The following is a 24935-nucleotide window of genomic DNA, read 5'->3' on the forward strand; positions in this document are numbered from 1 at the left end:
AAGGGTAGGGAAAACCCCAGAATCTATGGAACCACATTGTAAAACAATAGCAATAACACTAATAAAATACAGTTCAAAAAGCATTGTGGATATTGCTAATCTTTCCCATCCCTTTTACTATTTGAATATTGACATACATGGATACCTATTTATAGAAAAGAATCCTTGGATACCTTTGGGAGAGTGCTAGACTACTGCACATTAAACCTTTCTTGGAAGGACAGGAGGGAGAATGATATTTCCTTTTCCTGTTAGTGTAGGGTTATAGGCATGAATTCAGTGACATCTTGGAGTGATTTTTTTTTATATGGATGGCAGATGGGGCTGTTATGTTTCTTAAAATACCAACAGAATAACCAGGAAAGGCTCTATTCTGAGTTTGGGATGTAAGCTGAAACGTCTTGGATATGCTAAGCTGTGCCTTCGAGCCTCCTGAAATGAATCCTGCTAGCTAAAATAACACTGAAGTCGCTAAAATTTCAGTTGATTTTGTATCCAACACCTGGCTCTTGATTGCATTGTTTATACTCGTGGGTTTAATTTTAGATTTAAGCTTCATATTTTCCTACTACTTTGTATATTCTTGATTTTCTAGTTAAATTTAAAATGTTTATGATTTACCAGCAGTTTGTAGTGCTGATTTGCCCTGTGTCTTTTACTGGGATGTAAATATTTACATATTTTATCAGTCCTTTTCTCCCCCGACTCCACTTAAAAGTGATTTATTTATATATTTGAGAGGCAGAGTTACAGAGAGAGGGGGAGAAATATTTTCCATCTGCTCATTCATTCAGCAGATGGTGGCAAAGCTGGGAACCTGGAGGTTCATCCAGATCTCTCAAATGGGTGCAGGGGCCAAGCACTTTCAGCCGTGTTCCACTGCTTTCCCAGGCAAATCAACAAGGGACAGGATTGGATGTGGAAAAGGTGGGTTTTGAGTTGGCACCCTTATGAAATGCTCATGTTGCAGATGGTAACTTAATCTTTACACCACAGCACTGGGCCCTACCAGTCCTCTTTAAACTCAACTTCATACTTACTGACAAAGTTAACAGTGCAATGAAGTTAAGTAGCACTTATTTTCTATTTTTGGTTATTTTGTGAGGTTTATCTTTTACTTCATTGGTTTGGAATAAGTGTCAATAAAATCCAGCAAGGCAAGTGAATTAGGTTACAAGCTCTGCTTATATCTGGTAAAGTCTCTATTCTATTTTTTTTTTTTTTTTTGTTAATAAAAGACATCTAATTTGAGGAATCTCAGCTCCTGTTAGGTTTTTTTATAATCTCTGTGAATGCTGGAAAATTTTTAAAGTAACATCTTGGACAAAATATCCGAGACCATGTTACCTTTTCATTCTTCTTGCTTTCCTACATTCCAGCTGTGAGCTTCTCTGCTAAGCTGACCTAGGAGGCATTTACTCAATTTTGTAATGGAGCTCTTGATTTCAGAAACTGAGACTTTCCTCTTGGCTCCCACATCCTGCATTTTGCTCACTATTGTCGTGATTACCAGAAACAGTAGAAATATCTCTAGGAGACTGCAAACTCTTTGTAAACAGATGATTTTTTATTCACAATTCAATAAATTAAAGAAATATTTATGCATGGTCTGAACTATATCAGCTAAGTCCTAAACACTGAATATATTATGGGGGAGTAAGTCAAGGTTCCTCCTGTCACAAAATTTAATGTAGAATGGATTTTTATTCTATACTCTCTCCTCCACACATTATGAGGTCTGGCATAACAGAATAAATATTATCAGAATAAAAAAATGAAAACCAAGTAGGTAAAGAAGCTGTTCAAGTGAATTACTGAACTTAGCATGATCAAATATTAGTAAGTAGAGGTTATCCATAGAATATCTTCAGTGATAGAAAAAAATGTGATAGAGGAAAGATGCTTTGAGGACATCTTCTTTATCAGCCAAGGAGAGATTTAATTCTGGAGTTGGCCCCTATACTATGGTTGAGCAGACCATCGTTTTCAAACCTAAGAAAAGCCTGCCTGTAAGTATTTAAGGCTACTGAAACTTTAATTTTTAGCAATTATTTTTATGTAGGTGTGCATCAATATTCACTGACATCTTATTACAATGGAGCATATTTCCTCTGCTTGAATCAATTTAAGTATTTGTCTGATTTTGTTATCATGAAAAAATCCAATTTATGTCCACTGTCCACTGTTTTTTCATGTTTGATATAACTGCAAGCAAAGATAATGCAGAATAGGTACCACCCAAAGATCATGCATAGCAAATGCACTAAATGTCTGATATCAGTAGGAGCTGGTTCAGTTTGTTGCTTAAGTCCAAAATGAGGAAGGAGAAGACATCTTAGTATATGTAAGACAAAAGATGTGCAATTTATGCTGCAGGGTACAGCAGCTGGTGGCTAGAAAACAGAGAAAGTAACAGAATTACAACTAAGGGACAGAATTACAAATGAGAGGGAAATTGCTTTAAAATATATGCACTATGCACAGGCTTTTTGAATTAAGGCAATCCATTAGTAAGGTCTTCACAACAGATTTAGGTATATAGTGATACTCCCCTCCCTACTCTCTCTCCTATCTGCATTTACAAATAATCCTCCTCTGTTTAAATTTTTTTACAGTAGCTTACCTTTTTAATATTGCTTACATAGTTGAGAGGGATGCATATGCCCACGGGGCCTCCAATCACAATAGGGGGTGTCAAAATATGGAGGAACATGGGTGGGAAAAATGTTTCACTTCTTTTTATTCTCGTGGTCTGCTGTGATGGGGAAGAGGGGTAAGAAAAAGCTTCTTGCTACTTCCTCAAACTACATCAGCATGGGGGATTGGGAACAGTCTTCTGATGATGTGTTAGAAATCCCAATGTGGGAAAGAATGCTCCACTGATGTTACTACCTGAGTAGTTCTGAGTCTCAGATATTAGTGGTTTCATTGCACCATGGTTGAGAAAACCTTTTCAAGGTCTATTGGCTTACTAGGTCTAGCCCAGTGTGTACCCATGGACTCACACACTTGCTACAAAGCTTGGCCAGGAGAGCTATCCATCCTTTGATGAGGCACTCAGCATCCTCTGTGTCCAAGATGACATGGCTGTCATGTCTTCTATATGCATCTGGGCATGCTGTCCACTACACAGGAATCAGCAATGGAGGAGACCCTGCCTTTATACATGCATCTCAAGGTTGGACCACATATATTGTGAGTTTCCTTGTGTTTCTGGTTTGAGTCCAGTGATCTAGTTGGGGAGTCTCCCAAGAACCTTTGCCTGACTTGACTCTTGCATGTAGCAGCTATTGCAGTCAGGTTTGTTCTGTCATCTGCACCAGTCAATGCACATATTAGTGGTTGCAACACCTGGTCTGTTCCGTCTCCAGCACCATCTCTCACTCAAATTAATGGGTATTGTGGCCTTGTCAAGCACAGCACAGCATAGGCCCAGTGTTCATATACACTAGGGGGTGCCATGGCCTGCTAGGGATGACCTTCAGTAACCCCAGGCATTCCCCAGTCATGCTTTTTGCTTGTACCAGCATGTGTTGTGGTGTATCCTGGTCCATTCTGTATTCCATCTGTCTTTGATACATAACCATGGGGGATTTCATTCCATTTGAGTAATTTTCCAGGTATGAGATGACTGAGTCATATGGTACATCTATTTTCACATTTCTGAGGAAGCGCATGTCTTCGTTAATGGTTGTAATAGTTTATCTTCTCACCAACAGAAGATTAGGGTATCTTCTTCCCCCATAACTTCATACTCATTTTTTTTTTTTTGGTTTTTGGATGGCGGACATTCTAATTGGTGCAAAAGATACAATTAAGTAAAGAAAATGTTTGTTAGCATTGATCAATTAAATAAGATGAAACCCACACAAATGTATACTTATATATATATACATATATATATAGTATATTTATAATATACAAATTAACTTCCATATGATACAAAAGATTAAATTCCCCTCTCTGGGGCCCAGCATGATAGCCTAGCAGCTACAGTCCTCAGCTTACATGCACCAGGATCCCATATGGGTGCTGCTTCTAATCTTGGTAGCCCTGCTTCCCCTCCAGCTTCCTGCTTGTGTCCTAGCAAAGCAGTAAAGGATGGCCAAAGGCCTTGGGACCCCGCACCCTTGTGGGAGACCTTGAAGAGGCTCCAAGCTCCTGGCTTCAGATTGGCGCAGCTCTGGCCAGTACAGCCACTTGGGGAGTGAATCAACAGGCAGAAGATTTTCTTCTCTGTTTCTCTTCCTCTCTGTATATCTGACCTTCCAATAAAAATAAATCGAATCTAAAAATTCCCTTTCTATATCTGGCTCATTTAATTTAGTTGAATAGTCTCCAGAACCATCAATTTTGTTGCAGTTGTCAGGATTTCATTCTCTTTTGTTCATGATTAATATTCCACTCCATATATGAACTACTATATCCTATCCTGGCAGTTGATGTTGGACATATAGCTAGAAGCCATGTTTGATGGGGAATTAGGATGCAACAAATACCTGAATGAATGCATGCCTTTTGTGATCTGCCTTCATTTTCTCTGGATTTACTCTTCGGGTACTTGAGTCACATGTTGGATTTATTAAAAGGAGTTTTCTGAGGGATCTTCACACTGTTTTCCAGGAACGTTGTACTAATCTGAAGCCTCTTCAACAACGTTAGAGGTCCTTTTTCTCTACATTTTTGCCGCCATTTGTTACTTCTTGATTCGGGGAATATAGATATTCTAACCAGAGTAAGAGAATAATTCACTGTGGTTTTTAAATGCATTTCCTTGATGACATGGAATACTAAACATTTTATGTGTTTGTAAGCCATTTGTATTTCTTCTTTTAAAAAAAAAATGTCTGTGCAGGTCCTTTGCCCCTATTTTAGCTTGTTGGTTTGTTATATTTGAGTTCCTTAAATATGTTGGAATACAATGTCTTGGAGTACATATTTTGTTTTTTATAAAGATTTATTTATTTTTATTGGAAAGGCAGATATACAGAGAGGAGGAGAGACAGAAAGATCTTCCATCCGATGATTCACTCCCCAAGTAACCGCAACAGCCGGTACCATGCTGATCTGAAGCCAGGAGCCAGGAGCCAGGAGCTCTTCTGGGTCTCCCACGTGGGTGTGGGCTCCCAAGGCTTTGGGCCAATTTCGACTGCTTTCCCAGGCCACAAGCAGGGAGCAGGATGGGAAGCGGGAACGCCAGGATTAGAACTGCACCCATATGGGATCCCGGCACATGCAAGGCGAGGATTTTAACCACTATGCTATCACGCCGGGCCCTGGAGATTCTGTTTCAGACTTCTACATGTAAAAAAATGTATCTGAATAAGAATCCTTTATCCCAGAGGTTTCAAGGAAATGTAGCTTTTTTTTTTCAATCTAGTGGATGTATCCTTATGATACTGTTTAATGTGCATAAGCTACTGAGTTTAATGTACACTCATTTGACTATTTTTGCTTTTGTTCTTTCTGCTTTGAGTGTCTCTTATCCAAGAAGTCATCAGCAATGCACTGGGATGTTCCCCCCCCCCCCCCCGCCATTTTTTCCCCATAAACTTTATATTTTCATGTATTAAATTTAGGATTTGATTCATGTTGAATTAATTTACACATACACACACACACACATACACACACACACACACAGTGGCAAGTATCTACTTTCATCCTTTCTCTTATATGCTTTCATTTTGTCTAACACCATTTGTTGAAGAGATCATCCTTGTTCCAAGCCATGATCCTAGCACTTTTGTGAAACAAATCAGTTGGCCATGTGTATGTGTAAGTGTGGGTTCATTTTCTAAAAGATGTTTGTTTATTTTTTATTGGAAAAGCAGATTTACAGAGAGAAGGAGAGACAGAAAGAGCTGCCATCTGTTGGTTCACTCCCCAGATGGCCTCAATGGCCAGGCCTGAGGTGATACAAAGTCAGGAAGTAGGATCCATGAGATTTTCCCTAGTCTCCCACATGGACTCAGGGTCCCAAGGCTTTGGTTTGTCCTTAACTTCTTTCCTAGGCCACAAGCAGGAAGCTGGGTGGAAGAGGAGGAGCCATGGCACAAAACTGGCAACCATATGAGATCTGGGCTCATGCAAGGCAAGGACTTCAGCCACCAGGCTACTATGCCAGGGTAAATAGTGAGTTCATTTTCATGTTCACTGTTCTGCTCCATTGACCCATGTGTAAATTTGAAGCCAGTATCATGCTGTTTTAATGAGTATTAAACTTTGTACTATGCTTTGAGGGCCAGCATTGTGAAGGGACATCCAGCCTGATTTTCTTTAATTTTTTTTCTCTCAGGATTGCTTTGGCTAATCTGGTTGTTTTGTGATTCCAAATGAATTTTACCATTCTCTTTTACCATTTCTGTAAAGTATGTCATTAATATTTTGACAGGGACCTGTAAATTGCCTTATGTAATAGACACTTTAATGATAGTGTTTCTTCCAACTCATGAATAAGAGATACCTATTTTCTGTGTGTGACCTTACTAATTTCTTTAATTAATGTCTTACATTTTATATTTTAGAGTTCTTTTTGGTTTAAATGTATGTTATTAAATATTTTATTCTAGTTATTGTGAATGGGATTTCTTAATTTTTCCTTCAAACATTGTCAGTGGTACCAGCAACCAATATGAATGGTAGTTTCAGTCTCTGTTGCTTTGCTCCTGATCCATCTCCCTGCTACTCTACCTGCGTATGCAACAGAGGGTACAGCCCCAGTGCTTGTGCTCCTGGCTCTTATGGGAAGTAGGTCTTGGATTCTGACTTTGGGCTAGTCTATTTCTGGCCATTATGGCCATTTGAGGAGTGGACCAGCAGATGAAAGACCTCTCTGTCTCTCAAGAAAATACATATATTTAAATTATCTGTGGGTTTTGTATAGCTATTTAGTACCCTGAAAGTTTCCTGAATTGGTTTATCAGTTTTAACAGCTTTTTGGTAAATGTTTAGTGTATTCCATGTACAACATGTCATATGCAAACATGAGTATTTACGGTTCCTCTTTCCCCAATCTTAATGGCTTTCTTTCTCTCTCCTAATTGCTCCTGTTAACAATTCCAGGACTATATTGAATTAGAGTAGTAAAAGTAGACATCCTTGTCTTGTTCCATATCTGAAGAGAGATGCTTTCAGCTTTCTTTCCCCATTCACTGTTAAATTGACTGTTTTGTGATAAGCAGTCTTTATAATTCTGAGGTACGCTGTTTCTAAACCTGATTTGAAGAAGACTTTTATATTTTACCATCAAGGCTTGTAACAAATGCGTTCTTCACAATGAGATAATCATATGATTTTTGTTTTTTTTTCTCTGTTATGATTTATAACAATTATTGCTTTGTAGTTGTTCAAAAACTTTTTTCTGGGATAATCCCGCGTAGTTGAGATGTGTGATCTTCTTGGTGTGCTTTTGGATTCATTTGCTCTTCTTATGCTGAGAATCTTTGTCTAGCTGTATCAGTGATACAGAGTCATAATGTTTTTAAATGTTTTTAATGTGAAAATCAAGAGAGAGAGGGAGAGACAAAGAGACAGAGAGACAGACAGAAAGATCTTCCATCTGCTAGTTCACTCCCCAAGTGAGCTGCAACGGCCAGTGCACGCCGATCCGAAGCTGGGAACCAGGAACCTCTTCTGGGTCTCCCACGCGGGTGCAGTGTCCCAAAGCATTGGGCCGTCCTCAACTGCTTTCCCAGGCCACAAGCAGGGAGCTAGATGGGAAGTGGAGCTGCCGGGATTAGAACCGGCGCCCATATGGAATCCCGGGGCCACGCTGCCGGGCCCGGAAACCTGAATTTGTAAAAAAAAATGAAAAAAAAAGTTCTGAGTATTTGTGTAAAATTGATCCAGCAAGGGTGTGCCAGATCAATTTTATACACAAGATTCAATCACAACAGCATTGAACTAAATGAAAATTGACTGGAGAGGCCTGGGTTTGAGTCCTGTCAGTCAGAATGAAGCATTATTGCTGAAATGTGTTGAATTGATGGAGTGAAATGGTTAAACTGCATAGCAATAGGGCTTAAGGGCTGAGAAGCAAGAATGCTGCCAAGAGTGATACCCAACATAATAGAGGACCTGATAAAGATGAATGAAGGCTCTATGTCCTGTGCCTCATGGCTGGGCCCAAGTTACCATCATCATTTCTCAACGACAAAGTGTGACTGATGCTAGGATGGGAAAATAAAAGAGAGTGATTATCGGATGTGCAAGGGTGATATTTTGAGGTACAAGGACATAATACCATAATGTTTGAGCCAATATTATCATTTCTCCAGGGTGACAAGATGAATGGTGGCAGTCTACACACATCAAATGAGAAATACTAATCACTTGCAAAACATTTCTTTTAGGACATACTCTCTCCAGAGACTCAATTCCATCTTCTTTGCCAGATTTCATTCTCATTATTATAATTGGAATTTATAAGATTGTGAAGATATATAACTTACTGAAAATATTTCTGTATTAAGTAGGACAGTTTTTTCCTCCTGTGTCCACAGAGGGGAAGGGAAGGGGGACCAATCGTTGCTTTCAAACTACATCAGTACCCAGGAATGCGGAACAATGATTTGATGACACCTGACATGGCTGGCCTCAGTCATGACACTTGCTGGTATGTCCTGAAACCTAGTTGGACTGGTACAACTCATTCCAGCCCTTTCTGGTGGGTGCTACAGCCTAGCCCAGCCTGGCCCATCCCCATATCTAGCTCTCATGCAAACCAACAGGTGCCATACCCAGCCAAGTGAGTTCTTTATCTATTCTGGCTCTAGTGAGCACCAACAGGTGCTGCAGTCAGTTTAGTCTGGCCTGCTCCCAGACTCGGCCTATATGTGTATCAATGGGCACTGCAACCTCAACCAGCTCAGTCTGTGCAACCCTATGTCTCTCACCAATGAGAGCTGTAGCTTAGTAACAGAGTCCCAAATTCCCCATCAGGCTTGTTCCCAGTCTTGGATCTTACTCAGACAGGTGCTTTGAATCAACCTGGAATGCTCCATTTGCACTATCAGTTCTTGCTGACAAGTGTTCCTTCCTAGCCCAGCCAGTTGCCATCCACACGCTGTCCTGTGTCTTGTGTGTGCCAGTGGGCACTATGGCCTGGCTCAGCCCAGACTCCTCGCAGCCACAGCTTCCATGAATGTCAGGTGAATTTTGAGATTCAGATTGGTTTAGCCAGTAACCACCCCCATTTATTACACAAACTGAAAGGTGCTACAGTCACACAGTGGCAAGCCCATAAGTTCCCTACAGAATCTACACCCAGTACTGGTGGGTCCACAGTCCAGCCTAACATGACCCATCCCCTGCTCTGGCACTTATGGATGGGTTCTGTGGACTTGGCCAGCCAGGCATTTTCCCAGTCCCAGCTTTTGCATATACCAATGTGAAGAAGGCAATACTAGCCCGGTCCAGCTTTCCCATGTGGACCAGTGCCTTGGCCTGACCTAAAAATGCCCTCCAAGTTCCCCCCTGGAAACCACTCTGTCTCAGCCCTCTTGCCTACCTGCAAGTGCAGTGGTCTGGTCTGTGGAAGTCCCGAGAAGTCAATCTTTTCCTGTCAAATATGCCTCAGAAACTCCCACTCAACTACATTCCCAGAATCCCTGCCCCAGGCAATCTGCTGCCCTCCCCTCTATGCCTAGTGTCAGGATGGTCTGTACCAACCTGACATTCCTGGACTTCCCCACATATCTTTAAAAACATAATTGGTAACTATACTGACATGCTGGTATAGTTAACACAGATTTGGCATTAACCAGGCCCAGAATGCCTGCCAGAGTTACTGCCTGCTTTTCTCCCAGGAAAGTAACATTTGCCTAGGTACAAGGCAAATCTAGGTATCGGCAATGTAGGCAGTTACATATAGCTGGGACTTATCCAATATTCTAAAGCTGAATATCTTGTGCAAAATTGCACATGGCTTAAAATTGTGGTGACTAATTTCAGGAATAACTAAGCTTAGGTGGTTACAGAAGGTTTTGATTTCTGTGTTCATTCCATTTCTAAATTGGTTTTCCCCCATGAAGTTATCTCAGGTTTCTTAATTCTTAGTTTAGCACTACTATGCCAATAATGAAAGGACTCTTTTTAGTTTTCCTTAGTTATCTCATTCTGAAGAAAACAAACAAATCTGCATGAGTATCATTGTAGTGGCTTAGATTATATTTCCATTCCTTTGCACATGGATATAAATGGTGACTATATATTTGATGTCTATGACTGGCTTAGCCAGTCACTTAAAAGATGTCAGTCCTGTCCAAATCATACAAACTAAATTTGAGTGAGGGGTGGTTTCCAAAAAGGAAATAGAGTTGTTTGGTATTGATATTTGGAGGTTAAAATAAGTCCACAGTAAATATATTCCATGTAGAAAATGGCTCAATCTAGTTAATAGGTACTGTTGTACAAGTATGCACTATAGATGGTCTCTTTCATTAATATATATTTTTGGTGACATGATACTTCTTTATAACATCCAAACCTCTTGAGCCTTCAGAAATTTCAAATGCAAGATTTTAAGCCTATGTTTTGTTTAGAAAATTTATATTTTTGTCCCCCAAGCATCAAATAATATTTCAAGCAAAATCATACTCTTTGAAAGTCTAAAGTTATAGCCCAAAACACAATTAGTAGAATGTCAAGAATCATGACAAATATTTTGGAAACTAAAGTATGATGCAGGTCCGCAAGGGGATGAAGAGTTTCAACATGTCTATCCGTAGGGAAGACGACATCACAGTGTCACACTCAAGGTGACCTTCCTTGTCCTAGGCACTTGTCCTGAGTATCATTTAAACTGTTTGCAAGCTTTGTCAAGTGTTGTACAATGTCACCTCCAAAGATAAGAAACTTCATGAAAGTTGTGGGATCAGCACACAGTTATACTCTGGTGTTCTAGGTTTTAACAAAATTTTAAGTTGAGACCATTAGATTAGTGAGTAACATATTTTTTTGTACAAAAGAATTAAAAGAATTTTGTATAAAACAATGGGAAATAAGTTTCATGATAATTTTTGTTGTGCTTTGCTTAGCTTTCTTCTTAGTACATATACTTTTACGATCAGATAAATAATCAAAGCCAGATATCTACATTTCTTAGCTACTAACTGGGCAGTCCCCTTGGATCTGTGATAGCCTTTTGTCCAGTATTCATAATTAAAAATGTAGTATGTGTGAACTCCTGCACTGTAAAAAGTGCCGTTTGAGAAAAACAGCTATAAGTTAGAAGTTATGGCTGGTTCTGAGGTGCCGAGGGTTAAGACTCCATATGCACATTACTATCCCATCCCATATACGGGTACTAACTTGAGTCTGGATACTACACTTCGTATCCATCTCCCTGCTAGTATTCTTGAGAAAGCAGTGGAAAATGGCCCAGGTCCTTGGGCTGCTGCATGAATATGGGAGATGCAAAAGATTTTCCTGGTTTCAGTCTGGCTTAACCCTGGCCATTTCGGACATTTGAAGAATGACTCAGTTGATGGAATATCTGTGTGTGTGTGTTTCCTCTGTAAGTCTTCTAGATAGATAGATAGATAGATAGATAGATAGATAGATAGATAGAACCTTTTAGGAAGACCTAAAGGTCATCATGGATCATAAAAATGTTTCCCTAACAAGGGACAATGAGTGTCAACTAACCTTGCTTTGTTCTATACACATTTATGAACTATATGCTTCATAAGGCGGCTGGGCGTCGGCCCCCGATATCAATCAATGTTGCTAATATCTTCCAAGTTGTGAATGAGGTACAAATTTGTAAATACGTTATCAAGTTTAGGATATTTGAAGTGACTGTTTTTCCCCTTATTTTCATATTGGCAAAGCTGTGCTTTCTTGTTTATTCATCTGTTCATTAATTCAACAAATATGTCTTGACTTTGTGCTATTTTCCAGCCATATCCTGACCAAAATATTTTCTGTTAGAAGGGTGAGTGTTAGTTCTTTTTAACGGAAACTTTGATTTATACTATTGGAGGTTTGAAGATTTGGAAATCAATTAATTCACATCTCTGAAAACAGATTGCTTAACACCAGTAATCATTCACCTATGTAACTATAGATTGATAAAAACAAGAATAGTTAAAGCAGTTTGAGTGGGTTTTAATAATTGACAGTCTTTACAAAGTAGTTTTCATTAAGTACTTAGTGTGGAGCTGATCCTGTATTAATCTATGAGTAATAGATAATTTAACCTTCTACATAATATCAAAATATAGTTACTACCACTATATAGAACCTATAAAGAGAAGGTCAGGGAAATGAAACAATTCATTCATAATTACTTCATTAGGAAATGGGAACTCTAATTTGAAACCAGCCCTGCCTTTAAAAATTATTTTAAAAAATTGGTAGGTTAACAAAAATTAATTTTAAATGTCTTGTGATTTTTTGACATATAAAATCATATATAAGAAATGCTTTAACGCAAAAAGTCCTATTAGAATGTAGAGCTTGTATAAAACAAATGTTGAAATTTGAATGCCATTTGTGATAGCATTTGCTTTGGATACCTACTGTGAAATAACAAATCATTTGCAGGTAGAATGGACTCAGGAAGTAGTTCCCCCATTCAATATGGTTCTGATTGCAGCAATAGTGATCCCAAGGGGTGATCCAGTTATAATATCCAAGATAACTTTCTTAAAGAGTTCATAGATGATAATGGTTGCCAAACATGAGCTCTGTTAATGGACTAAGTAGAGGATATTTGCTGCTTTCCACATGAACATTCCATGTAACCTAGATTTCCCAATGGATGGAATCCAGTAGAAAATATGTGAAAGAGAAACTGCATATATCCTGCTTATACAGACTCATTTCCTTTGAATTACATTGGCTGGAGTAGATCACAGGCCTCACAAAGAGTTAAAAAGAAAGGAAATAGACATCACTGTTGGGGAGGACTGTCAAAATAAAAATTAGTCATTTTTAATCATCACAAAGGAAATAACTGAAGGCAGACAGTATGAATAGAGTGGTAGAAAAGGAAGGCATTGTGCAAAAACAGGTTAAGGCCTGCATCCTACAACACACTTCCACTCAGCTTCCTATCAGTGTGACTCAGGAGCAACAGATGATGATGGCTCAATTACTTGACTCCTACCATCTACGATGGAGATTTGGTTGAACTCTCTGGCTCCTGTAGGTATATTGGGAGTACACCAGTGGAGGAAAAATCTCCTTGACAGTCTTGGTCTCTCCGTGTGTCACTCTACATTCCAAATAAAATAAACTAATTTTAGGGCCCAGCATGCTATCCTAGTGGCTAAAATCCTTGCCTTGCATGAACTGGGATCCCACATAGACGCCAGTTCATCTCCTGGATGCTCCACATCTATCCAACTCCTTGCTTGCAGCCTGGGAAGGTGGTACAGGATGGTCCAAAGCCTTGAGACCCTGTATCCACGTGGGAGACCTGGAAGAAGCTCCTGACTTTGGCTGCTGGCTCCTGACTTTGGATCAATTCATTCCTGGCTGTTGTCACCATTTGGGGAATGAATCAGCAGATGGAAGATCTTTTTCTTTCCTTCTTTCTGTAAATCTGCCTTTCTAATAAAAATAACTTAAAAAATAAGAAAAAATGAATTACTTTTTAAGTCTGGTAAAGGTCATGTAAATTAAAGGAGATCTTTACTTTCTTACATACTCTGAATTTCAGGTATTTTGAAAGTTTTGTTTTGGGTTTTCACCAGTACCGCTTGTTTCTAAGCTCTGGTATAAATGTTGAGAGATATAAAATATATGGGTAATCTGGAAACTGTTGAGTGAAATGCTGCAGAAAACAAGCATGAAAGCATCCTGACAGAAATCCCAATGTGAAGAAAATGGACTATGATTTTCTATTGACTAAATAGTGGATTTTTGTGTCTACTTTTAGAAAGTAGACCAGTGGTCTTAAAAGTGAGGCATTTAAAGAATGATCCATCAGAGAGAGAGAACAGAAAATATTATGTTATTCAGTATTGTTTGTTGCATTTTTCACCAAAATGTTACTTGTGCTTATGCATTATGACATGTTCAACTAGTGTAGTATTTATATAGACGTCTTAGGTAATCTGCATGTTATTTTTCACAAATATATCCCCAAAATCTTGATGGCTATGATGTGATCATTAGTGTATGTAGTTGGCCTAGGAAATTAAAATAACTAGCATAACATCAAGCAGTTAAACATACTGCCAATAAATGGAGGATAATTTCCTTATGCTAATGTATGTGCGATTTTGAAATTAAAAACTGTAAACACATGTAAAAAAGGCTTTCTAGGAAGCATGCATGCATTGTATTCAGTTTTTTTATTGTTAGACATAAATGACATTCTTTATGTGAATTACATCTTCTTTACCTGGAAGGCCTGTGACACTGTCTTTGCATATGGTGATTATGAGATCACACATTGTTATATCTGAGCCTAGATCCAAGTGTCCAACCTAGAACCCTTATGTTTTTTTTATTAATTATTTTGCATTATGTGACAGTTTCATAGGCTCTGGGAATTCCCCCATCCTTCGCCCTCCCCTCCCCCCTGGTGGATTCCTCCACCTTGATGCAGTATCACAGCTCAAATTCAACCAAGATTCTTTCCTTGCAAACATATACCAAGCATAGAGTCCAGCTACTTATTGTACAGATGGGTTGAACAGTTTCTTGGGGAGACCATTTCTGGTCCGAAGTTAGAGCTGGCAGAATACCATCCCAGTCAATTAAGAGTCCCAACATAACATCAACAGCAATTTGCAACATTATGGAATTGACATGGTTTTGAGTAACCAGTATGTTAAAAAAAAAAAAAAACATAAGGGTTCTAGGTTGGACACTTGGATCTAGACTCAGATATAACCCTTATGTTTTAAAAACTGATTTATTAAGTACTTGATTATCTAGGTTAATGTTCTAAATTATAATCTTACTAGCATTTTTTTCTTTGCAGATAATAAATTAAATGCACACATCTTTTCCTTTTTTTTAGAACTCTTGTTCCCACCTGCTATCTTCAAATTTCTTCTCGGTTTTTTCAGTTGAATCTGCTACTGAAGCTCCTTGTTTGTTTGTGAACTCAATGCTTGTCTGAATTCCATTTCTATTTCATGTATGACCTCGAGAAAACTACTTAAGATCATCTTTATAATTTATAAATTTGAAAGTGAAAGTAAGTAAGATATATAGAGAGATGGGTATAGAGATACGTCATTCCATCCACTGGTTCACTCCCCAAAAGGCCACAGTGACTGGAGTTGAGTCCAGTAAGATTCAGGAGCCAGGAGCTTCTTTGGGTCTCTGCTATGGCTGCAGTGACCCAAGCAGTTGTGCTGTCCTCTATTGCTTTCCCAAGCATGTTAGCTGGAAGCCAGATTGGAAACAAAGTAGTCAGGACTCAAATTGGTGCCTGTAAGGGAAACTGTCACTGCAGGCTGTGGCTTAATGTAATATGCGACAGCTCTAATAAAATACTTGATATATTTGTCCTTAAATCTTTATTTTGGGAAAATGCAAGATTTAAAAATACAATTTGTAAGATTCTTCTTAGATCCAGTGATAAAGCATTTGTCTTGATAGGTCTCTGTTTACTGAGTACCATCAAGAAATCAGATATTTTCCAACTACTCTGATTTATATAAACCATTTTGTAAGATTATCATGAGGATAAGAGGGGCTTCACTGATGCCCCACTGATGTTATTAGTTTAACAAGTGGGGATATGTACTTGTTCACAGTATTGTTTGCTTATTGTAGGTAAGGTGAAACGATACTGCCGATAAAAGTAGTAGACTAATCTGGTAGGGCAATAGTATCAGTTTTGAATTAGAGCAGAAATCACAGACCATGGTTTATATGGAAAAATTAATAGAACACAGTTGAAAAATAGGTCATGTTTGAGGATAAGGCCTATCAACACAACTAGTCGAAGAAAGTCTATGCAGCATGAATCTTCTAAAACAAAGTGGCAAAATGGCATTAGACTGATTTATTGAGGGAAACATGTGAGGGAACAAAGGGGAAAGGTAGAGGAGGAAGGGAAATCTTGATACCACCATGCAGGTTTAAGAAAGATGGGTCTAGCAGAGTCCTATGTCAAGAGGCAATTCTAAGCAGGTGTATCAAGGCCAAAAGGGAGTTCTCAATTCAGACACTTGTAACTCAAAAACAGGTATGTGTTATTCCCATAATGCATCATGCTCAATCCTTGGTTGAGGACGGCCCACAAGAAATGAGGCCTTGCCTGTGTCAAGGCCAGCTTTGGGTATTATCAACCAATTGTACTTCCCAGTGCTGGAGACCTGAGATGCACATTTTTAAGGCTACTGCAGAATTCGAACCAGTGAATCTGAATATGCTCACTTAGGTGATAAGCTGGGTTAAACATCATAGGCACAGTGTGATAACTGTAGCTCATATTAAATATACTTCATAATTGCTGAAAAGAGTGGATTTTAATTGTCAAAACAAAGAAATTATGGGCATGTAGGAATGGACGTATAAACTATACTAACTAGGAAAAATTGTTATTCAGTGGTTCTGGTACAATAATTTGTTGTGAAGTGAAAGTCTGTCAAAATTGCTGTTGCATCCTGTTGGAATGACCATATAAGATGCCAACAGGAAAGAACATGCCTTAATTTGTTTGTCTCCTTTTGGAAACAAAAAACATGAGTTAACAGAAAGGAGACAAACCAAGTGTGTTCATCCTGACCCAACTTTGTGCAGCCTGAAAGGATGCTGGCTAGGCACTGATACTCTTCTGAATTCATCTTTAGCAAGAGGAACCTTTGCAGCTTCTTTCTTAGTGGTTCCTACCATGGATTTGAGCCTGAGGACGAAGTTGGGCAACATAGGGAGGGGTAAAGGCTGAAGAACCTGTATTCAAAACATCAAAGTTCACATTTATAAGAGAGATTTGTGATCACTTTAAAAAATTAGCTCTCATCATCTCTGAATGTTGCCAGCTGAATTTTTAAAAAATTTATTTCAGTTTGAAAGGCAGAGATAGAGAGAGGAAGAGACAAGGTATAATCTTCTGTTTGCTGGTTCACTCCCCAATTGGCCAGGGTTGTGCAAAACAGGAGGAGCAAAAGCAGGAGCCCAGAGATTCTTCTGAGTCTCCGGCACGGGTGGAGAGGCTCAAGTATTTGCATCATTTTCACTGATTTTCCAGGTACATTAGCAGTGATATGGATCAGAAGTAGATCAGTTAATTCCAACAGGCACACAAATGGGATGCTAAAGTGGCAGGTGGCAGCCTAACATACTATGGCACAGTGCTGGCCTCTACTCTTATCATCTTAAGCAGGTATGGACTGCACACTTGTTTCTGTAAATTGGATTCTACTGGAAAATAGTCACCTATTTATTCATATGATGGCTGATACTACTCTTTGTCTATACTTATACAGCCAGGTGATTCTCATGGGCCTAGCAAGGTCCCCAAAGCCTACAATATCTCTTTTATGTCATTCACCAGAAATGTTTGAGAATCCTTGGTCTTGATCATGGGAGCTCCTTCCACGGCCGTGGAGCCAGGTAGGCAGCATCCTGTTTCTCCCATTTATGTAATATGACAGTAATAATATTTATTTCATGCATTTTGCTTATATTGAGGCATTTGTCACCCCTTAATTTAATAAGTTTACTAAAAACATAGTGAACACTTAGAAAATGTAGACTGCAATTATTTTTATCATTGTTAATTTAAGGTTCAATAATGGAAAGGTAAAAATATCTGTTCGCTTATCCAAATTCATGATCTCTCAGTTTGAGGGAAAATATTTTCTAATTATGCTTTTTGTCATGGCCAAACAATAATGTATATTCAAGTATTCACAAGCTACTAACGCATGACGGTTTCAACTATCACCTCTCTTCTCACAGGGAGAAGCCATAGTGTCAGTTTTCTAACCTGCAGAAATTGTTTTTCATTGTGTTTGAAGTTTCTTATAATTAGTCATTTCCTTGAAATGATTGGATTTATTAGTCATCAAAAGCATGGCCAGGATGGTTTCTATGATGCCACTCTATCGTAGAGGACTGATATGTTTATTTATTGATAGAGTGGGAGACATAAGGAGACAAAGAGAGGTGAGAGGGAGGTTTGACCTGATGTTCTTTTGGCAAATGAATTTCAGTCCCTGTGCACCTTAGAGAGGTCAAAGAGTCAACCGCAGACACAGTGGCTCTGCTGAGCCTGTTGGTGACTTTCAGCAAGCTGCTAATGGACTAATGATCATTCCTGACACAAAGCAGAAGGTGTTCTATTTTTAGGCAAGGCGAGCTATGCACCAGAGATGATCCAGATGCATTCTTATCTTAGAAGAAAACTGAAAAATGCCCACACTGCTTTCTAACTCCTGTTGCCATATGTGAGATGTTGGACTCCTCAGGGGGCCAGGGGCCCATGTAAGAAAAGCGTTCTAACAGAGTTCACCAGGAACTTACTTAGTGTCCAGCACTGTGCAAAGCCCATACATTCTGACACCAATATAATGAAGAAATACTAATATTGTTTGATGAATTGCTACTTAGAGGAGTGAAATATGTTTTTAGGTGTGGCTGGAAGAGTCAGACTTTATGTCCATTTTAACTAACTCCATGTTAGTTAGAACTTGATGTCCACATCATGACTAATTCCAAAGGACAAATACTTTTGAAAAGCAAGAATAGAATATGGTTAAATGCTCAGCATCCAAATGAAATTACAGCAATGATTTCCAAGTCTTTCATTGTTTGTTAGGTTCATTACTTACTAGCCTATTGACTGCAAAAATAAAACAGGGAGTTCAGAATATGATTATTTTCCGTAAGTGGAACAGTACAGCCAGTGAGAGCCAGAGCCTGAAGCTGGACCTGTACATGAATGATGGAAGAAGCTGTGGCATGGTAAAATGCGGAAAAGGGAATCAAATGGCTTCACCCCAGGGGTTACCTTCAGGAAAACCTGATGAGTGAAGTATAAAAATGGGATATGCATATGCTTATTTGCCATTTGGGTTTGTTCCTTTGTGAAATGTCTGCCCGTTTTCCGTGCCCATTTCTTGAGTGGCTTGTTTGTTTTGACATTTTGGTTGTTTTGTAGCTCTTTGTATATTCTGGAGATTAGCCCTCTATCACCTACGTAGTGCGCAAAGATCTTCTCCCATTCTGTGGGTTGCTTTTTTACTTTGTTGTTTCCCTTGCTGTACAGAAGCTTCTTAGTTTGATGAGGTCCCATTTGATTATTCTGGTTTTGATTGCTGTTGCTTTTGGTGTCCTTTTTAGGAAGTCGGGACCTATCCCTAGATCTTGCAGAGTATTTCCAACAATTTCTTCCAAAAGTTTGAAGGTTTCTGGATGTAGGTTTAGATCTTTTATCCATTTAGATTTGATCTTAGTGTATGGTGAGAGATGTGGGTCTATCTTTTTGTTTCTGCAGGTTATTACCCAGTTGTCCAAACAGCATTTATTGAACAGACCTTCCCATTTACCTGGATTGTCATTTGTCTTTTTGTCAAAGATTATTTGGCTGTATCTGTGTGGGTTCCCTTCTGGTGTTTCTATTCTGCTCCATTGATCTTCCTCCTATCTTTGTGCCAGTACCAGGCTGTTTTGATAACCACTGCCCTATAGTATCATATTGGTTACTCAATACTATGTCAATTAATTCCATAATGATGTAAATTTTTGCTGTTGGTATGTTGGAGCTTTTAATTGATTGGGATGATACTCTGAAAGTTCTGCCTTCAAACCAGAGAGGGTCTTCCTAAGAAGCCATTGAACTTGACTGGACAATAAGATGCTGGACTCTATGTTTGGTATATGCTTGCAATGAGGAATTTCAAGTGAACTTGAACTGTGGTTATGCAACAAGGTGGAGGAATCCACCATGGTGGGAGGGTTTGGGGAAGGGTGGGGAGAATCCTAGTACCTATGAAACTGGGATATGCAAGTAAATATGTTACTTGGTTCCCACGGAGCTACAGAGGAGTCAGGACACAACTAAAGAAAGCTGATCATTCAGCTGGGAACTCTTGGATATTCACCTGTTCTGTCAGAAAACTTTGGTAAGATATTGATAAATCTCTTTATAATAGGGCTGCAGTCATAGATTGATTGTCAGAAAAAAAAAACCTCAGCTACTGAGATTACATTGAATGATGGGAAACATGGTAACAAAAATTTCAAAACAGAATCTTTGAATAAACATGTGATATCTCCGTTGTGTCTGGAGCAGGCCATACTCCCAAAAATTTCCTGATTTTCTTTAGACACGGTTGATTGCAAAATCTAAGAAGGAAAAAGTGATAAGGATTGGTGAGCTTTGTTCATGTAGGGACAACTGAAGAAAGCTGCACATTTGTACTTGGTAGTTACAGATGGTATGTGGGTTGGCTCCATTTGAAATGCATAACATAAGTGATGTAGAGATGGATGAGGCATGATAGCATTCAAATCTTAGAACTACACATGATATCATTCATCATTTACTCTTTCATTCACCAGTTTCATGTAGAAAAAAATTATTCCCTCTTTCCTTCCCTTCTAGACTCTGTTCTTGGCTTATTTACCTTTCCTCTAATTCAATTAATTCAGATGTTCCTTCTGAGGAACTCATAGCCAAGGTTTACAAAAAAAATGAATACTATTACTTGAATGTAAACTAATTTTAATAGGAAGTGATAGCATGCATCTAAACCTTATTCTTTGACTTTACTCCATTCAGAATTTCCTTTCTCAGTATCCCTGGAAAGAAGGTAAATTGATATTTTTATTTCTCTATTGTAAATTAATTAGGAGTATGTAAATGGCAAATTATTTCACATGTCACATTTTTTAAAAGTTGCTATGTAGGAATAAACAAGCTATCAAATTATATCCTAAACTTAGTGGTCTAAATAAATAAGTTCTCTTTTTTTTTCTTTTCATGATTATGTGAACTGAACTGGAGGGCTTATCTACAGGTTTTGCTGGGCTATTCATGCAGCCATAGCCATTTGTTGGGACAAAAAGTGTGGATGAAACAGGCAGGTTCCTAGTTTCTCTCTGTCTCACATCATGATTTTTATTCCAACTCATTTTTGAACGTATGGTGAGTTTTGGTTTTGAAAGAGCAAGGAACATGTAATCACTCCTGAAAGCACTTACAGAATGTTACTTCTTCCATATCCTATTCATTCAAATAAGTCACAAGGCCTGACCAGATGCAAAGGTTAAAAGGCAGATTCCACATAATGACAGGGAAAAAAAACAAGACAACTCACCTTGCAAAAAGGCTTGGGATAGGAATAGAAGAAAACGGCCATCTTTCAAATTTTATGAAAATGTTACTGGAAAATTTGGCAAATATTGTTCTTTACATTTCTCCCAAATGAAAAAAATATTGAACTTGTTCATATGAACCACAAATGTCTCATCCAAACTGGAGCATCACTTTCAAAGGGCCCACATTGTAGCAGAAGCAATGTGCTATTAGATGAGGATCAACTGATGCTTCTGGAGAGGTATTCTTTTGTCTTTTGTCCTTTTCTGCCCTTGGATCTCAGCTTGGACATCTGTCAGTGTCCACTGAGATATAATCAGTTTTCCATGTGTGTTAGGTAGCTTTGTTGTCATGTATTCTTTTTGTTGAGATCTAGAGAATTAACAGCGTCATTTCATTTTGAACTGCATTGCTACAGAAATTTTGTTGCTTTTTATGAAGCTGGTTGAAATGAACTCTACATCCTGAAAAGTTGTATGCCTAGATCCTTATAAAATAAACAAAAGGCAAAAAAATTTAGCTACCTTGAATTTTATTATGAGGATTAAATTGAGTATATGAATGAAGTACATAATAAAGGACATAGATATTGTTACTCTCATTAATCATTATAGTCTTCATCACAAGACAGCACTAATGGTAAGAGAATGGTCAATCTTGGGCTAAAATGGGAAGAAAAATCCTTAAAAACTGGCTTGAGGATGGAAGCTTTAGACAAAATTAAGAAAGATTCGTGTCCTATAGTGGGATCACAGCTCATAGTGGAGCAAAAGTAGAAATTATTTATAAGTCATTCAATTTATTGAATTGGACTCCTAAATTCTTTTGCCTAAGGTCATGATGTACCTCGGAGCAAGTTCCCAAAGAAAAGGTAAGGACTAGAAGGAAGATTCAGGAAGGAAGATCCAAGTATGAAAGAGTGGGGCTGGGGACCTTAGGGAGCCGGTAGAAACACCACATTAAGGAGGAAGCTTTCTGTAAGTCGTTTTGTGTGTCGGGAATGTTTCCACAGCCCTATCTGCATACCTTTACAAATACCTGGTATTTAACCTAACAGGACACCCTTTTAATCTCTGTTCCATTTAATCTCATTTCCATTCCTTAAGATGTGGAGAAGCACTCTACTGGTTAGGGACTGTCAATAGAGGCTCTCATTCAGCTGAACTACCTGCCAAACTCTATTTTTAATTTTTATCTACCACCTCAAGAGATCTCATGATACAATATACTTGGGCCCAGAGACCCTGTGGTCCTCTGTGGATACATAAATCCTATGGTATATGTAAAGGGACTAGAAAAAATATCCTTTGCAAAGAAGCGTAGAGTTGCTGTTTCTGCCGGGAATAGTTTTTGGAGTAGATGAGCAATGCCTGTATTTGGTGTTAGCATCTGTAGGTTCATATTTTGTTATCAACTGCATATCCATTTCTAATACTGTGGGTCTCAGAACACTCATGGTAGTATGGCGGTTCATCTGTCTTATCAATTTTAATAATTACTGTTATCTTTGCATAAAGTAGTTTGTAGAAGTGTCTTAAAAGTTTCATTGATATTATTTATGAGGCTCTCTTGTTCACTATACTTTTGTTTTCATACTTGATTTACCACAATATTTTGGAAGTTATTGTTTTATCTCTCTTTTTTTAACTTTCATTGTGATCACTGGTACAAAATAAGGATCAGTCCTCCCAGGAATCTTCCGAAGTTTAAGTTTCCTGTATTTGCATGAGGATGATATTTACTTAGACATAGATCAGGCACTATATGATGTACTTTATGTACAAACAATTTAATCCTTACAACAAAAATCCAAGGTAACTATTTCTACCTCCATTTCTTTACAATTAAGGGGAAAAAAACCCACTATAGCTTATGTATTTTGCTTTGTTCCTGAAATGTCACCAGTGCTGTATTCCTCCAATAAACATTGTTAAAACTATACGTGAGTAAGGTACAAAATAATTATTTTAAGTCACGCAGAGAATAGAAAGAAAATATTTAAAAAAATAGAAAGTACAAGCTATAAAAATCTTTTTCAGACAACAAGCAGTAAAGATGATGTTATCTTTGTTTAGCTGGATTCATTGACACCTGACTGAATTATACGTTGCTTGCTCTCTGAGCTGTTATGGTGTCTCTGAAATGTTCTTGGAAAGAAGAGGCAGTGCAGAGATTAGGAGAGCGCAGATGAAGTGTCAGTTCAGGGAACCAACAGAGAAACCAGCCCAAGGAATCCGCTTCAGAAGGGAATTTTAGAAAGTGTACTCCCTGGAAATTTAAATTTTCCCTAACGAATACTCTAAGGAAACTAATCTAATTTTGATCTTAATGAAGTAGAGTATATGAGCTAATATTAGTATTTAAATCATCTTGCACATGAAGTGTCCCCTTCATTCTCAAAAATTAAAGAAAGCAACCTATAAATTCTATCAGCATAAAAACACTAATTTTTAGCATATGTAATGAATTTATAGTACATAAAAAGATAACTGCAATTTCAAATGACGTTTTTGTTACCAGAAATGCCCGGTGGGTTCTTTCCTCAGCTTAGTATAGAAATAAAAAGCCGGGAATCTGTTGCAAACAGATAAGTTTATTTGTGAAGGGACCAGGTGAGCAGGGAAGGGAGAGGAAGGGGAAAGCACCTCCGAAGAGCCGGAGGTGGGGTGCCTCTCGAAAGAGGAGGGAGAGAGAGACACCAAAGGTTTGAGGAAGGGTCTTGGGATTTTATGCCTTCCCTGACCCCTCCTTGTTGGGTGGGGAACCTACAGGTAAGATGTTCCCCATTGGTGGTCTCTAAGTTAATTAGAAAATGGGTGGGCAATGCTGGTGCCGCCCATCTGAAGGTGTGGCCAAGACCTCAGCAGGCCTGGATGGCCTCAGTCCCCCCTCTTGAAATCCCACATCCTACTTCTGTAGGGGTAAGGGGCGACGATGTCCTCTGGCTACTTCCTGCTGAATCGGGTCGTGGTTTGGGTAAGGGGCCCCTAGAGGTGTGGGATTCAGAGATGGTCTGGGTCATCCAAGTTGCCACGGCAGAAGTTGGTCTGGTTGCCATACAAGTTTGCATGTTTCAAGGCCACCTGGATTCTGAAGACCCCTAATCAAGAAACAAACATTAGACAATTGAGAAGTCAGTTGTGTGCTCCATGTGAGCAGGAGCAGCACAGGTGAAAAGAGGGCCCACAGGCTAATTCTTGCCATTCAAAAGCTCAAAGTAGGCAGGCAGGCTGTGGTGTAGTAAATTTGTTCAGTCTCCCATTTCCTGTGCCATGCTAGTTCTGGGACTCCTGCCAGTTCAAGTATATCCTGGTTTTGCCCTTGGACACACTCGTCAGAATAGCATGTGCTGGGAGTACTGAAATGATATTTATGGAATCATACTGAAATCTCTGTTCAGTCTCCCATTTCCTGCGCCATGCTAGTTCCGGGACTACTACCAGTTCAAGTATATCCTGGTTTTGCACTTGGACACACTCGTCAGAATAGCATGTGCTGGGAGTACAGAAATGATACCTGTGGCTAGCTGTGGCATCCAGGTGTGCACTGAAGACCACAGTCAGAGGAAGGAGGTGAGGGTGAGATCAGCACGCTTGACTCACATTTGATCGGCCTTCCATGCCTTTGGGGTGCCTCCATTAGAACAGCTTGTGTCCAGGAGTGAAAAATCCACTCCTGTTCCTTGTGCTGTTAGACC

At 38.9% G+C, this 24935-nt stretch overlaps 1 pseudogene; it reads right to left on the bottom strand.

Moving 5' to 3' along the window:
- LOC101516423 (SNW domain-containing protein 1-like) overlaps positions 1-24308 on the bottom strand; it is a 120825-nt pseudogene extending 96517 nt beyond the window's left edge.
- Between the last annotated feature and the right edge of the window lie 627 nt (positions 24309-24935).

The sequence above is a fragment of the Ochotona princeps genome, chromosome 4 (genome assembly GCF_030435755.1).
Source record: "Ochotona princeps isolate mOchPri1 chromosome 4, mOchPri1.hap1, whole genome shotgun sequence".
NCBI classification, from domain to species: Eukaryota; Metazoa; Chordata; class Mammalia; order Lagomorpha; family Ochotonidae; genus Ochotona; species Ochotona princeps.